This window comes from Trichomycterus rosablanca, unplaced genomic scaffold (assembly GCF_030014385.1).
Source record: "Trichomycterus rosablanca isolate fTriRos1 unplaced genomic scaffold, fTriRos1.hap1 scaffold_100, whole genome shotgun sequence".
Lineage (NCBI taxonomy): Eukaryota > Metazoa > Chordata > Actinopteri > Siluriformes > Trichomycteridae > Trichomycterus > Trichomycterus rosablanca.
Genome location: NW_026946945.1, coordinates 184079 through 199060, shown reverse-complemented (window position 1 = coordinate 199060; position 14982 = coordinate 184079). Strand labels below are relative to the sequence as shown.

Below are 14982 nucleotides of genomic sequence, written 5' to 3'. Positions count from 1 at the left end.
TGTGATGAGTAACTACCATTTCTGTCATGAATGTCATTTAACATGACGTTAAAATCCTAATAAAACAAACTAAAACATGAATTTTAAGCCTACAACACATTCTAAAAAAAGTGTGAACAGGGCTAGTAATAAGGTAAAAATAAAAACTAAATAATGGCATGATTTATTAGCGGATTATAATCATGAATGGGCACAAATCATGTTCAGATGGAAGGAAGAAAATAGGTGGATTGTTAAGGTGGTTTTCAGGCTTAAAAGAACAATCTTTATATTTTTTTAAAATAACCGAATCCGTTTGTACTAACAGCATTTACTTCTACTTTTAATATTTAAGTACATTTAATATCAGAAAATCACTTTTAATATTTAAGTACATTAAATATCAGATACTTTTAGACCTTTACTCAAGTAATCTTCTAACAGGTGACTTTTACTTCCATCAGAGTAAATTTAAAAGATACTTTTACTCAAGTATGGACTTCAGGTACTGTATACACCACTTGTTTCACTTGTGTACTGGACATGTAAGGAATTTATGTGTGTGTAAAGGAATAGGGTTCATATTTACAACACACACACACACACACACACACACACACACACACACACACACACACACACACACACACACACACACGCAGTCTGTAAAAAATCCACAACACGAAGTCGATGCATTTTTAACATTTTATTAAAACATTTTCTTTAATGCCTCAATCATAACCAGGTTTTAATGAAGGGATCAGGGTCACTGCAGGTCACTGGAGTTTCTACACCAAACTGGTCCTACTGTGTCTACAGTCTACAGTGTGGTTACAGTTTTATCAATGTGACCAAACCCCCGCCACCCACTATGGGGACCAGTACTGTTTATACACTCGATTTCTACTAAACTAAATGAAGTATTTATTTATTTCAGGTCAGTGGGATATCTCCACCACCCCTGTTGATCTGCCGAGGGCGACAGTGGCAGAGAAAAACTCTCCTAAAATTACAGGAAGGAACTTTGAGAGGAACCAGACTCGACAGGAACCTCCATCCCCCTCAGGTGACCTGGAGAAGCATTTAAATGAATTAAAATGAAACAATATTTATAGTCTTTTATTCTGCACACAAACTGATGATTGTTGTTACTTTATGTTTTTAAGAATGTAGGTCCCGGGTCAGTGTGACCACTCCACCACCCCGCCACTATGGCGACCGATATTTATCTATTATTTTATATTTATGTTTTGTTTAGTTTAGTTTTTTTGGCCAGAGCAAAGTGACCACTCCACCACTATGTACTCTGGGGGCCAATATTTTATTTTTCTGTACACAATTGTGGTAAAATGGATGTTTTTAATAATTTAGGTCCCGGGTCAGTGTGACCACTCCACCACCCCGCCACTATGGCGACCAAATTTTATCTTTGCTCACAACATTTTAATTATTTTTGTTCTCTGTGGCCAATAGCAGAGTGACCACTCCACTACTTTGTGCTCTGAGGTCCAATATTTAATTTTTTTTGCACACAATTGTTGCACATGAATGTTTCCCCGAGCACTTTTGCACAGTGTTGTGACCACTTCATCACTTTTGTGCAGAATTGTTGCCAATTTTTTAGCTCCACGTTTCCCAACATGTGGAGCAACATTTCTTTTAATTTAAAGCTTCTTGGTGAACCATCTTATCTTCCACCACTTTTTATTTTTCCTCTCATTCTGAGCCTCCTTCTTTTTCTCTGCTTTCTTACACTCCTTCTCTATTTCCTTCCACTCTTTCTCCTCCTGCTTCTTTCTTTCTTTCATTTCTGTCTCACTCATGTTCCTTAGCTGTTTTTGTTTCAGCTACTGGAGCATCTTCTGCTTCAGAGCAGCCTGGTTCACCATCATGGAGACATGCAGCTCTTCATTAGTTTGAAGCTGCAGCTCTAGATAGGATCTCTCCATCTCCCTGTTTAGCTCCAGGTTCTTTTTCTTCTCTGACCATTTCTTCTCTTTTTTATGGATTAGATTGAGGAACCACGACTTCTTCTTATTTCCTCCCTCAGTCTCCTTCTTTTTGGGTGTCGGCTCTGTCGCCCGCTGCTCTGCTCTCCTCTTTGACTTGTTCTCCAGTCGCCCCGATTCTAACCTGCTTTGTAGCTCCGTTTCTGTCTGGCTTTGCTTTTCTTTACGCAGTTGTGCTGCAGCTTGGAGATCATTGACCTGTTTAAGCAGCTCTTGGTTTTTCTTCTCTGCCTTTATTTTTTCACCCACCATCCGAGTCCAGACTGGTCCCAGCTTCTTTGTAATTTTCATCTGGGACTCTGGTTTTGGGTCTGGACTGTGACAGGCGGTGAGCTTCTCAATCTTTGATCTTAATGATTTGATTAGCAGGAACTGATCACGCTGCTTATTCTCTTCCTCTTTTTCAGCTTCTTTAATAGCTGGGTCCATCCCCTTTCTCAGGGTTTTTCTCATAGCCTTGTCCCTCTTCCTCTCAATGCTCATCAGCTCTTCTAATTCCTTTTTTTCAGTTTCAAGCTCTTGGATCTTTCTTACCAAATCCTTATTCTCTTTCCTCATCATTTTTATCATTCTGTTCTTGTTCTGCTGCTTCAGAGGCCCACAAGTCATGTGCTCTCCCCAGTTTATTTTGGTCTCATCTATGATGTCCAGTGTGCACTGACCCTGCCCTATGTCCTTATTATACACCTGCATTGTGTTTTCCATATCCTCAATATCTTCTCATTATTTCCATCATATCTCTCTCTGGAAGCCCACAAGTCGTGCTCTCTCCCCAGTTCATCTTATTCTTATTGATGATTTCAGGTTTCCACTGACCCTTCATATCGCTCTCTTTTTGCAGCTGCTTTTGACCCCAGTAGTCCGAGTGCTCTACCCTATCAATCTTGGTCTCATCGATGATGTCCAGTGTGCCTTGACTCTGTCCTGTGTCTTTATCAGACTCTTGTATCTGGCTTTCCAAATCCTCAATCTCTATCATTATCATTTCCATCACATCTCTGTCTTTTTGCATTTGCTTCAGAGGCCCAAGAGTCGTGCGCTCTACCCTATCAATCTTGGTCTCATTAATCATTTCTAGTCTGCACTGACCCTCTCCTATGACTTTATTAAACTCTTGTATCTTGTTTTTCATATCCTCAATTTTTTCTGTCATCATTTCCATCATATATTTCTCTAGAAGCCCACAAGTCGTGCTCTCTCCCCAGTTAATCTTGGACTCATCGATGATGTCCAGTGTGCACTGACCCTGTCCTATGTCTTTATTAAACTCTTGTATTCTGCTTTCCATGTCCTCAATTTCTTTTGTCATGTTTTTCATGTCGTCTCCCCTGTCAGTCTCGATGATGTCCAGCTTGCACTGACCCTGTCCTCTATCTTCACCAGTCTCCTGCATCTGGCTTTCCAATTCCTCGATCTCAATAACAATCATGTCCATCACATCTCTCACTTTTCTCAGCTGCTTTTGAGCCCAGTAGTTCAGGTGCTGTCCCCAGTCAGGCTCCATGATTTCCAGTGCGCTCGTACCCGGTCCTGTTGGTCCCGTCACCTATATTAGCTGCAGTAGAAGCGCTGAGTAGAATCTCACACCGAGCTCTGACCTGCTGAAGTGAAGCGCCTGTATTTATACTCTCTCTCCAGTGACGTCACAATACCAACCGGTCCGCATCGTGACGTCATTTGGTTATAAGACGTCACTCGCGTTACCCAGGTATTGCAGACTGGCCCCACGTCGTCTCGAATCCAGCAACCGATGGACAGCATAAACAGGTGTCCCATCAACAATCACCGGAGGTGGAGGAGTCTCACCAGACATGGTCTCGTTCAGTGGACCTGTGACAACCGGTTTCAGGAGAGATACATGAAAAGAATTTGACATACGAGAATGCCCAGGTAAATCCCATTTATATGTGACATCATTAATACGTTTTAAAATTTTATATGGACCAATGTATTTGGGTGATAATTTTTTACTCCCCTCTGAGATCCTGAAGTCTCGTGTTGACAGCCACACCCGGTCTCCTGGTTGATAGGTGGGAGTATTTCCTCGATGGCGATCTGCTTGATTCTTTTGCCGTTGCAATACGGTTTCTATGCGTTGATGCGTCTGCTCCCATACCTCCTCACTACGCCTCATCCAGTCATCCACAGCGGGTACATCCGATGTAGTTCCACATCAAGGCATTACAGGAGGTTGATACTCTAGAAAACACTGAAAAGGAGTCATCCCTGTGGTAGAACTAGTTAGAGAGTTCTGAGCAATCTCAGTCCATGGAAGAAAACGGGCCCAGTCTCTCGGATTCTCAAAACAATACAGTCTCAGAAATGTACCCAGTTCTTGATTCATCCTTTCACACTGTCCATTGGACTCGGGATGATAACCTGAAGTCAGACTAATCGAAACACCTAATTGTTCAAAGAAGGCCGACCAAACTTGGGACGTGAATTGGGACCCTCCATCTGACAGAATGTCCTCAGGAAAACATAATTGAACAAGGCTTCGGCAGTCTGAAAAGCAGTGGATAAGGATGGAAAAGGTAAAAACCTCACCCCTCGTGAAAATCTGTCAATGATTGTGAGAATAGTAGTATATGACTGAGAAGGTGGGAGGTCAGTAATAAGGTCAATAGCTAAATGAGACCACGGACGTGCTGGAAACGGTAATGGTACCAATTTCCCAACGGGCAGTGTTTTAGGCGTCGTAGATTGCGAACAGACAGAACAAGATGATACGAACCTATGTACTGTATATCACTAAACATATTCTCCCACCAGTATCTATTAGCTAGAAGTTGTTGGGTACGAGTCTCACCAGGGTGACCAGATGAGATAGATGAATGGGCCCAGACAATAAGTCGATCACGATACGGACTAGGAACATACAGCTGATTAGGTGGGCATTGAGCAGGTATTTCAATCTCTTTTAACATTCCTTCAATTTCATCGTCGATTTCCCAACGAATAGAAGACACTACCACACCAGGTCGGAGTATAGTTTCAGATGAAGAGCTATGAGATGTTTCATCAACATACATTCGAGAACCTGGTGTGTATGAAACTGAAAGCGAGAAAAAAATAAGGACCAACGAGCTTGGCGAGGATCTAGTCGTTTTGCTGATTGCAAGTATTCCAAATTTTTATGATCTGTAAGGACTAAAAATGGATGATTAGCTCCCTCTAGCCAATGTCTCCATTCTTCGAATGCTAATTTCATGGCCAGAAGTTTCTCCATCTCCGATCCCATAATTTTGTTCTGTGGGTGTAAGTTCATGTGAATAAAATGCTATGGGATGTAATTTCGGGGGATTACCTTGCCTTTGTGAGAGAACTGCATCCACCTCTACTAGAAAAGGTTGACTAGGATTGGGATGTGCGAGTATAGGAGCTGAGGTGAAAGCCTGTTTGAGGCTCAGGAAAGCCTGTTCGGCTTCACAATACCATACGAGATTTTTAGTAGCGCCCGTAAGATTTTTAGTAGCGCCCGTAAGAAGTGTCCGGGGAGCTGCCAAGCTACTAAAATTAGGGATAAAACGACAGTAGAAACTGGCAAATTCTAAGAACTTCATACCTTCGATCACTTGGGCAAGTTGTTTTTGTTGTTCTCCCTGCTGTTGTGCCATACACTGCAAAAAATCACCTTCAGAAAACAAGAAAAATAAAAACAAATCAAGACAGAAGGTGCTTAAATCAAGTAAAATTATCTGCCAGTATAGTGAGAAAATTTATCTTAGCAAGATTTCTTAAAACAAGGGAAAAGATCTTGTGCTATAAATTATCTTATAATCTTAAAATTAGTAGGAAATTACTTGATTTAAGGCATTATGGCTAGATTTGAGTAAAACTCATTTGCTCTAATGTCATATTAATAATCCAAAAACTAGCATCATCAGCTAAACTAGCATATTAATCTTGTTTTAAGCATTTTCATAAAACCTTATTTGGTAAAAAAAATTCTTGAAATTAGAATTCTTGGACATATTTTTAGCTAAAATGGCTTAAAAATGTTCTTAAATTAACACTGTAAAGTTTAAATTAAGATCAACTCCAGAAAATAGTTCTCAAAATAAGAAATGAACAATTTAAAAACCCTCACATTGTTATAATTAACACTAAAAAAAATTATCTATAAAAACAGCAAAAGAAATATTGAAATGAGATGTAAATGCTTATATTAAGCAAAAAGAAAATCTGCCAATGGGGTACGCAAATGTTACTTAGTAAGACTTCTTAAAAATAAGCAATAATACATATAGGTTTTGGCATCACACTAAATGCCTTAAAACCGTCAGAAAATATGAAAATTAAAGCATTTTAATCATGACATAAGCATTAAAAATTCAGTTTCCATGCACAAAAGTCAGATATAGAGACTCGATACTATAATTAGTAATAATTATTAGTAATAATTTACTAATAAAGCAGTATTTAATCCAGAAATTATTTTAAATCACTTTTATTTCATCAAGTTTTTATTGCAAACATAATGCAAATTTCTAACTTTAATGAGAATGTATTGTAGCATCAAGCTAAGTTTCGTCTGTTTGTGTTTTTTAACACGCTCTTAAACAAAGTTTCTAACAAACATTTAAGTAACATATTCCTCCAAAACGCATCTAATAAACCCATAATCTAAAATTAATCTCCTAAATGAAACTTCGTTGTTTTTTCCTCTTACAGAGAGAAGCACTCATGTTTACTCTGTGAGGCTTCGTCCCAAATCACTCCCCCTTCCCTATGTAGTGCACTTCGTAGGACATGACATGTTAGCGCTTCCACCCCAAACAGTGAAGTAGTGCACTATATAGGGAACAGGGAGTGATTTGAGACACTACATACGGACCTACTGTAAAGAGCAGATCTGTTACCTAATAAATTGCATTATCCAAGCATTCAGTGTTACCGCTCGCAATTTTAATTTAAGTGTATCTTCTATGGTCCGACTACACTTGGTTATCAAACCTGAAAACAATTAAGAAAAATAAATGCTGACTTTAAAGTTAAGCTAGCTAGCTAAGTTAATCAGGTAAATTCTAACTTAAATGAACCTAGACAAGATTCTGAACAAGCACAATACTGGCCCACTGTTAGGATAAATCTTTTGTTCAAAAGGTCCTGAAGAAAGCAGTCGTAGGAAGTCCAGAAAGTACTCTTTAAAACACTTTATTAAGTGTAAAAATAATCTGTGAATATATATCAGAGCTAAGCCGGCCGGCGCTCCTCTTCTCCTGCAGTCTAGACACACCACGTAAGAAAGAGGCCGAACCTTTCTCCCCGCCGGTTTTTAAACTCAGCTAGGCTCCTCCTCCTTTACTGCTGGTGGAGCCAATGAAATGTGCTAAAGAGGCCCAGGCTCCGCCCTCTGCCAAGAGATTATGGCAGCCGCCATTTTGAATAGACCATGTGGGGGACATGCGGCATGCATGTCGTAAAGCTTGGAAAATGCCGTCAAATTTCCCATATTAAATGTACGTCTTTGTTCTGAAAAACCTAACCATCCCCCTTTGAAAGCATCTTAATGCTTTCACAATAACTTTTAACTATAGGTTAGGTGTTTCTAGATCCCAGGAGATAAGGATAGCCGTCAGCAACCCCCCAATTTAACCCCTTCTGACTACATGGCCACTGGGCTGAATTTTATACAATAAAACGTTTCTAAAAAATAAAAAGGCTACCAGTTAAACTAAAGGAACCGTACCTATCGCAACAGCTCCTAACCCTGAAACAAACAAACAAACAAAAAATAATAAAAACAGGAAATCAAAATAAAGTAATTTAAAAAATAGGAAATCAAAAAGAGAAGAAAAATAAAATAAACACAATGGGTGCGTAGCTTCCACAGGAAGTCCGTTCAGGTTGTCCTCCACCAGACGGAGCTGCAGATATTCAGAAGGGGCCCATAGCTCCTGTGTCTCTGCATGACTCCTAATGTCTTATGGATTCTCCCCTGTCGGTCTTACCTGTTTCCACAGCAGCACAAACATTTCCTAAAAGTACCAAACATATATACATTGTAAACAATCCTGAACTAACCCCTTGCGTTTTGTAGCTAAACTATGTGTGTTGCACTTAACTAGTGTTTTCAAAGATGGTCTATGTGTCTGCGAACTATATGTTTTTGTCTCCTAGTCTAACTAAATTCTCCCCCCTCGTCTTGTTCCGCTCCGTTGATTCCGCTGGACTCTTCTTCCACATAGTCGGTTTTGTCGGGCTTTCTGCTGTGTTTAGTTCCCTGTTGGCTGGTCCAGTTGGTGTCACTTCTGTCTCTCGGAGTGGGTCTTCCAGTCCCCTCAGTGTCTGCCTCTGCCAGTCCTTCCAAGTCTCCTTCCTTCATCACGGTGTGTGATTAGTAGTGCTGGTCCTCTCTCCTCATCTTGTCTGGTCGGTTTTACCTTTAATTAAGCAGAGTTAGTAGCACTTATGCCGCTCGAAGTGGGTCTTCCGGCCCACCTTCAAGGGTATCCTCCTCATCATCATCTACATGATATCTCGACAAATCAGCCAACACCATCTGGATAACTGGTGGATCCTGCCCCCCTCTGCTTCCTCTACTCACTATATCTATTACAAATCTTCCCATTAACACCCTGATACATGGGACACAACAACCACATACCACTAAAATTGCCGTTCCCACGCATGCTGACATCACCAAATTTGCAATAACTCCCTCCCATGGTCCAAATATCCCTTCTAGCCACTTAACCCATTCATACACACATACAATCATACAACAGACAAACATATAAGCTACTTACCCAGCCCTCACTGCAGCCACCCCACTCCCAACAACGGGATACACGGCCACGGTGAGCTTAGACACCACTGCCGCAAGGCTTTCTGGGTAAAGCCCGTGCCAGACCCAGTGGCGACGCTACACTGCCCCCTTCCTAATGGTCAACCGTCCCGGTGACCCACTCATCTATGATCATGCATAGTATTGCCACAAGGTTTACTGCACCACATTGAACCAATCTAACTTCTTCAATAAACTATATAGTATAAAATGAGTGAGTTGACCTGATCAATTAGCTAGAAAAGATTCATCGGATACAACACAAGCATCAAATATTACCAATTGCCAATTAACAATTTCCAAAAAATATTACCAATTAAATTGAATCTTACCGGAGTCCGTGTAAGCAATTATATTTAATCTCCTGAGACCCGAGCTTTGATTTTTTCAAAGCATTTTTCCTATTCCTTTTGTTTTTAACCTTAGTTGGGCGACACGGTGGCTCAGTGGGTAGTACCGTCGCACACCGTCACAGCAAGAAGGTCCCCCCTCCGCGGAGCCCGCATGTTGTCGTGTGGGCTTTCCCCGGGTGCTCCGGTTTCCTCCCACAGTCCAAAGACATGCCAGCGAGGCGAACCAGAGACACTGAACTGTCCATGTCTGTGCCCGATATAACCTGAATCCCGTGCAATGAGCAACCACCGCTCCTGTCATAAATGCAACCAAAGTGCAAAACATAACGTCAAAATCCCAATAAAGAAGCAAACAAACTTTATTAGTGTTCTAGTACTTTTGCTACCACTAGCTGGCAGACAAAAGTGTCCACTAATGGGGACAATCGATCGAAGTTTAGCAGGTCAAGGAATAAGGCATAACAAAACCAAAATTTAATGTCCTCATATGTGAGGTAAGGCTGAAGATTACCTTCACCAGGCGTCCCTGAATCTGCATGCATATACGTACCTGAATCTGCATGCATATCCGTAGGTCTGCCAGTCCAGCTGCCCCAGCACAATGTATCACAGGATTTAATACACAAAGCGGCATTTTAAACATAAATTCTTATTCCTGCCATAATACTCCCCCCTTTTTCAAATTTTACAATCAAATCTTGAAAATAAAATATTAAATAAACCTTCTAAATGTGTTTATCCTGTTGGAAAGCACAGAATTTTAAAGTTAGTTCAATCAAAGTCTGGTGTTAGCTGGACCTGTAAACAAATAATGTCGTTATTGAGCAGTGGAAGGTGTGTAACAGCTTTGTCAGCAGTGTCACCTCTGGCATTGTCCTGTAAAATTGGAACAAAACTTTACTTAAATAGTTCCACTTAAATTGAATAGGAGGGACAATGACACAAAGTATCATTTGCTAAAATTTTAACTAAGCCCACTTGTTTCCTGTCTGTTGCAGCATCTCTGGATGCAAATCCTTTCACAAACATTTCCAATTCAGGATTCCTATCAGGCCCAGAAAAAATAGATAGAGTAATACAGTCATGATGTTCACCATCTCCTGCAATTAGTAAAAAGTGGTAGGATTAAGTACATTACAGCATTTGATAATAATGTTCAATTTTAGAAGTACACTGTAGTATTTATACAATCATTAACTTGATACGTGAGATGTTTTCCTTTCAGTTATAGAACATAATTTGGCACTAACAGAGTTAGATAAGTATAACCCTCAAGATCACTTAGTATAACTACGGATATTTCTGTAGCAGACAGAGACAGAAAGAAAATTCTGCACAAATCCAGAAGGGATCAGAGTCCCTGTCCTGTACAGAAATAGTGGTACCTTCAGGCATTATTTCCAATTTAATTCAAGAGGCAAACAAATGATCACACCTCATAAGATTTATAGGGCTATGAAATCTCACTCTTCACAACTACACAATATTTTAGAAACAGTAATATAATAGCTTTTACCTTTTACTTGTATTCAGCATTTGTATACAGAGAAAAACACGACATCACTCTCAAATAAACATAAGCTTTGACAATATATAATCTAATATATTACCATATGTCCTAATCAGAGGTGGAAAGAGTACCAAAAAATTGTATTCAAGTAAAAGTACTATTACTTTAATTAATCTTTACTTAATTACAAGTAGTTACTACTCTGAAAATCCACTCAAGCAAAAAGTAGAAAGTAACTCATTTAAAATGTACTTACCGAGTAAACAGCAGGGGGTCTCCTCTGTGTAATGTAAACGGGAGTGGATACAAACCTCAACAGTAGTTTTTAATTCAAATGTAATAGAAGAAACGTTGTCCTTAACTCAAAAGCAATAAAAGAAACATGTTGATGCAACACTTAAAACAGTTAGGGATGTGTAATGTGTCATTTCAAATGACATAAAACTTTTTCAAGGACACCCACTAGCGATGTGTCGTAAAATGATTCGAATCCATGAATCGGCTCTTCTAACCGAAACAAAGGAACCGACTCTTCCGGCAGTCGCCATGTAAACACGCGGCTCTTCAAAAGGAACCGAGACAAAAGACTCGACTCCCTGTCGCAACTCACTGAATTCGCGATTTCTTTAGCGGTTTTTATTTTTATTTTGCTCGGTAACAGATGCTATTCAAAATGTAACAATTACTAATACAAAACATACTTAAGCAAAAGCAAAATTACAGTCTGTGAAATGTGCTTTAAAAACTACTGTGTTACAGTAACCAGTGCGATCAGAGCGGTAACACTAAAGCACTGGATTCGTGTATGTATGTGTATTGATCGAATTTGTTTAAAATCATATCCCCGCTATTGAAACATTCCCCACTTGCGACATTTTGATGTCGAATTATTGTCCAGTACTACCCCATACATTAAACAAAGAAACAATATAGCAATCTCTCAACAATACATGCAAAGCTCCTAACACGATTAACAAGCGTTGGGTTAGTCAAAAAATTTTTAATCTTATTCACTATAACAACTCTGATTAAGGAGATTTTCCTTAACTATTTGTGTGAAAATGTCCTATGTCACACATGGATGAATTCCACTCTTTCCTGGTTTAAGAACCTTAAAGTTCAAGAGCGCTATCTACCTTAAAACACACTTAATAAGGTACCATAAATACTTCATCTTAACTCAGTTATCTTAAGATTATAAAAATAAAGTCGATTATAAAATTAACTGCAGCACTTACCCAATCCAGGCGTACAAAGATAGCCGATGGACAAGATACGGCAAGCTGCTCACATGGAGCCAAAAAGGCGGATACACAGAAAAATACGCTCAGCTCTCCCAGAGCCAAAATGGTGGACAGACAGAAAACCACGCTCAGCTCTCCCAGAGTCAAAATGGTGGACAGACAGAAAACCACGCTCAGCTCTCTGGTCCAAAATGGCCGCCGAACAAAAGAAACCACGCTGCGCAACCCAGAGCCAAAATGGCGGACAGACAAAGCCACGCTGCGTTCTCAAGAAACAAAATGGCGGATAGACGGGAGACCACGTTGCATTCCCAAGACAAAATGGCGTACAGACAGAAAGCCAAAATGGCGGACAGACAGAAAAACACGCGTGTGCAAGATGGCGGACAAACAAAAGGTTACATATAAATACGCACAGAAACACTGACAAACAAACTCCCGATGTACTGTTTTCGAACCAAATTTAGAATTTAAAGTAGTCTAATTAACCGAACTCCGTTCCCGAAACAGTCAAGTCCGAATTTTAGGACAATCTTTTTCATAGAATCCCGTTTTTTTAAACTGCCAGACGCCTAAGATTTCCACGTTCAAATCATAGAACCCCGTTCTTTGAACTGCCAGGTAATAGATTTCCAACGTTTGCTCATTCATAGAATCCCGTTTTTAAAACTGCCAGACCCTAGGTTTTACAACGCTCGAATTATAGAATCTCGTTTTTAAAACTGCCAGACCCTATTATTTCCAACGCTCGAATCATAGAATCTCGTTTTTCAAACTGCCAGACTTCTAGATCCAACGCTCGAAAATTTGAGATCTATAGAATTAACCCAGTCCCAGACTCGTTAAAACTTAGATCTTTCGAATCACGCGCCCCTGCTTTTGAAACAGACAGACACGTTTCGCTCCAATGGTGTTCCGGGTGAAGCCTCTGCCGAACAGCCCTTTACCGTTTATTTTGCTCGGTCTGATTCAAACTCAGCAATCAGGAAACATAAATTTTTTAGCTCCAACATATATTCACAGTTTTAAACTATCTAATGATACTTTAGTAATTTAATCAGACACTTACGGATTCTGAGATTCACTTTCACACTCAGTACACTAAATAATAAATGCATCTAATATATTCAGAGAACATCTGTTTACCTTGTAGTAGGCGCGCGCCTTTGTACTGAGTACAAAAGATTTTTTCAGAATTCCTGGTCTTACCTCAGTCAGCTGAATTAATTCGATGCTATCCTCAGACCTCCTGAACCATCCTCTGGCTACCATTTGTTAGGATAAATCTTTTGTTCAAAAGGTCCTGAAGAAAGCAGTCGTAGGAAGTCCAGAAAGTACTCTTTAAAACACTTTATTAAGTGTAAAAATAATCTGTGAATATATATCAGAGCTAAGCCGGCCGGCGCTCCTCTTCTCCTGCAGTCTAGACACACCACGTAAGAAAGAGGCCGAACCTTTCTCCCCGCCGGTTTTTAAACTCAGCTAGGCTCCTCCTCCTTTACTGCTGGTGGAGCCAATGAAATGTGCTAAAGAGGCCCAGGCTCCGCCCTCTGCCAAGAGATTATGGCAGCCGCCATTTTGAATAGACCATGTGGGGGACATGCGGCATGCATGTCGTAAAGCTTGGAAAATGCCGTCAAATTTCCCATATTAAATGTACGTCTTTGTTCTGAAAAACCTAACCAAAACTCAACATTCAAACAGAAAATAGAAGTTATTAGCTCACCTGTAAGTGCTGCGGTGGAAATATCATCCAGGGTTTCTCCATTTCAGTAGTTTGTGGTCAGCACTTAGCAGCAGAAAAAGAAATTTCGGTTAGAAGAAAGTTCCGGCGGGAACTGAGGAGGAATCATCTCATGTTGTACAAGGGAGCAATTCATTTCATTAGGCAGCACGGTTTTGGTTAGCTGCTTGAATTGATCAAATGTGTTGCTTAGCTCTAAAACACTTAATACAATTAAACAAAAACAGCTCAACAATACCGGTGACTGTTATAGACAGCTGTTATAGCTGTTATAGGAATGCTCAAAAAACTGCGTGAGCAAATAGTCCAACAGTTTAAGAATAACATTTCTCAACGTGCAATTGCAAGGAATTTAGGGATTTCATCATCTACAGTCCATAATATCATCAAAATATTCAGAGAATCTGGATAAATCTGTGCGAGTAAGCGGCAAGGCCGAAAACCAACATTGAATGCCCGTGACCTTCGATCCCTCAGGCGGCACTGCATTAAAAACCGACATCATTCTGTAATGGATATTACCACATGGGATCAGGAACACTTCAGAAAAACATCGTCAGTGAACACAGTTCGTCGCTCCATCTACAAGTGCAAGTTACAACTCTACCATGCAAAGCCAAAGCCATATATCAACAACACCCAGAAACGCCGCCGGCTTCTCTGGGCCCGAGCTCATCTGAGATGGACCGACGCAAAGTGGAAAAGTGTCCTGTGGTCTGACGAGTCCACATTTCAAATTGCTTTTGGAAGTCATGGACGTCGTGTCGTCCGGGCCAAAGAGGAAAAGGACTGTCCGGATTGTTATCAGCGCTAAGTTCAAAAGCCAGCATCTCTGATTGTACGGGGGTGTGTTAGTGCCCATGGCATGGGTAACTTGCACATCTGTGAAGGCACCATTAATGCTGAAAGGTACATACAGGTTTTGGAGCAACATATGCTGCCATCCAAGCAACGTCTTTTTCAGGGACGTCCCTGCTTATTTCAGCAAGACGATGCCAAGCCACCTTCTGCACGTGTTACAACAGCGTGGCTTCGTAGTAAAAGAGTGCGGGTACTAGACTGGCCTGCCTGCAGTCCAGACCTGTCTCCCATTGAAAGTGTGTGGCGCATTATGAAGCGCAAAATGCGACAACGGAGACCCCGGACTGTTGAGCAACTGAAGTTGTACATCAAGCAAGAATGTGAAAGAATTCCACCTACAAAGCTTCAACAATTAGTGTCCTCATATCCCAAACGCTTATTGAGTGTTGTTAAAAGGAAAGGTGATGTAACACAGTGGTAAACATGCCCCTGTCCCAACTTTTTTGGAACGTGTTGCAGGCATCAAATTCAAAATGAGTGAATATTTGCAAA

The 14982-nt window shown here is 40.4% G+C and overlaps 1 long non-coding RNA gene across 1 annotated transcript; it reads right to left on the bottom strand.

Moving 5' to 3' along the window:
• Positions 1-3582: 3582 nt before the first annotated feature.
• LOC134304485 (uncharacterized) lies at positions 3583-13819 on the bottom strand. Its single transcript, XR_010007918.1, has 3 exons — positions 13612-13819; positions 5554-5622; positions 3583-4197 (listed from the first exon to the last, which is right to left on the bottom strand). It is a non-coding gene; the product is annotated as an uncharacterized LOC134304485 (long non-coding RNA).
• Positions 13820-14982: the final 1163 nt, after the last annotated feature.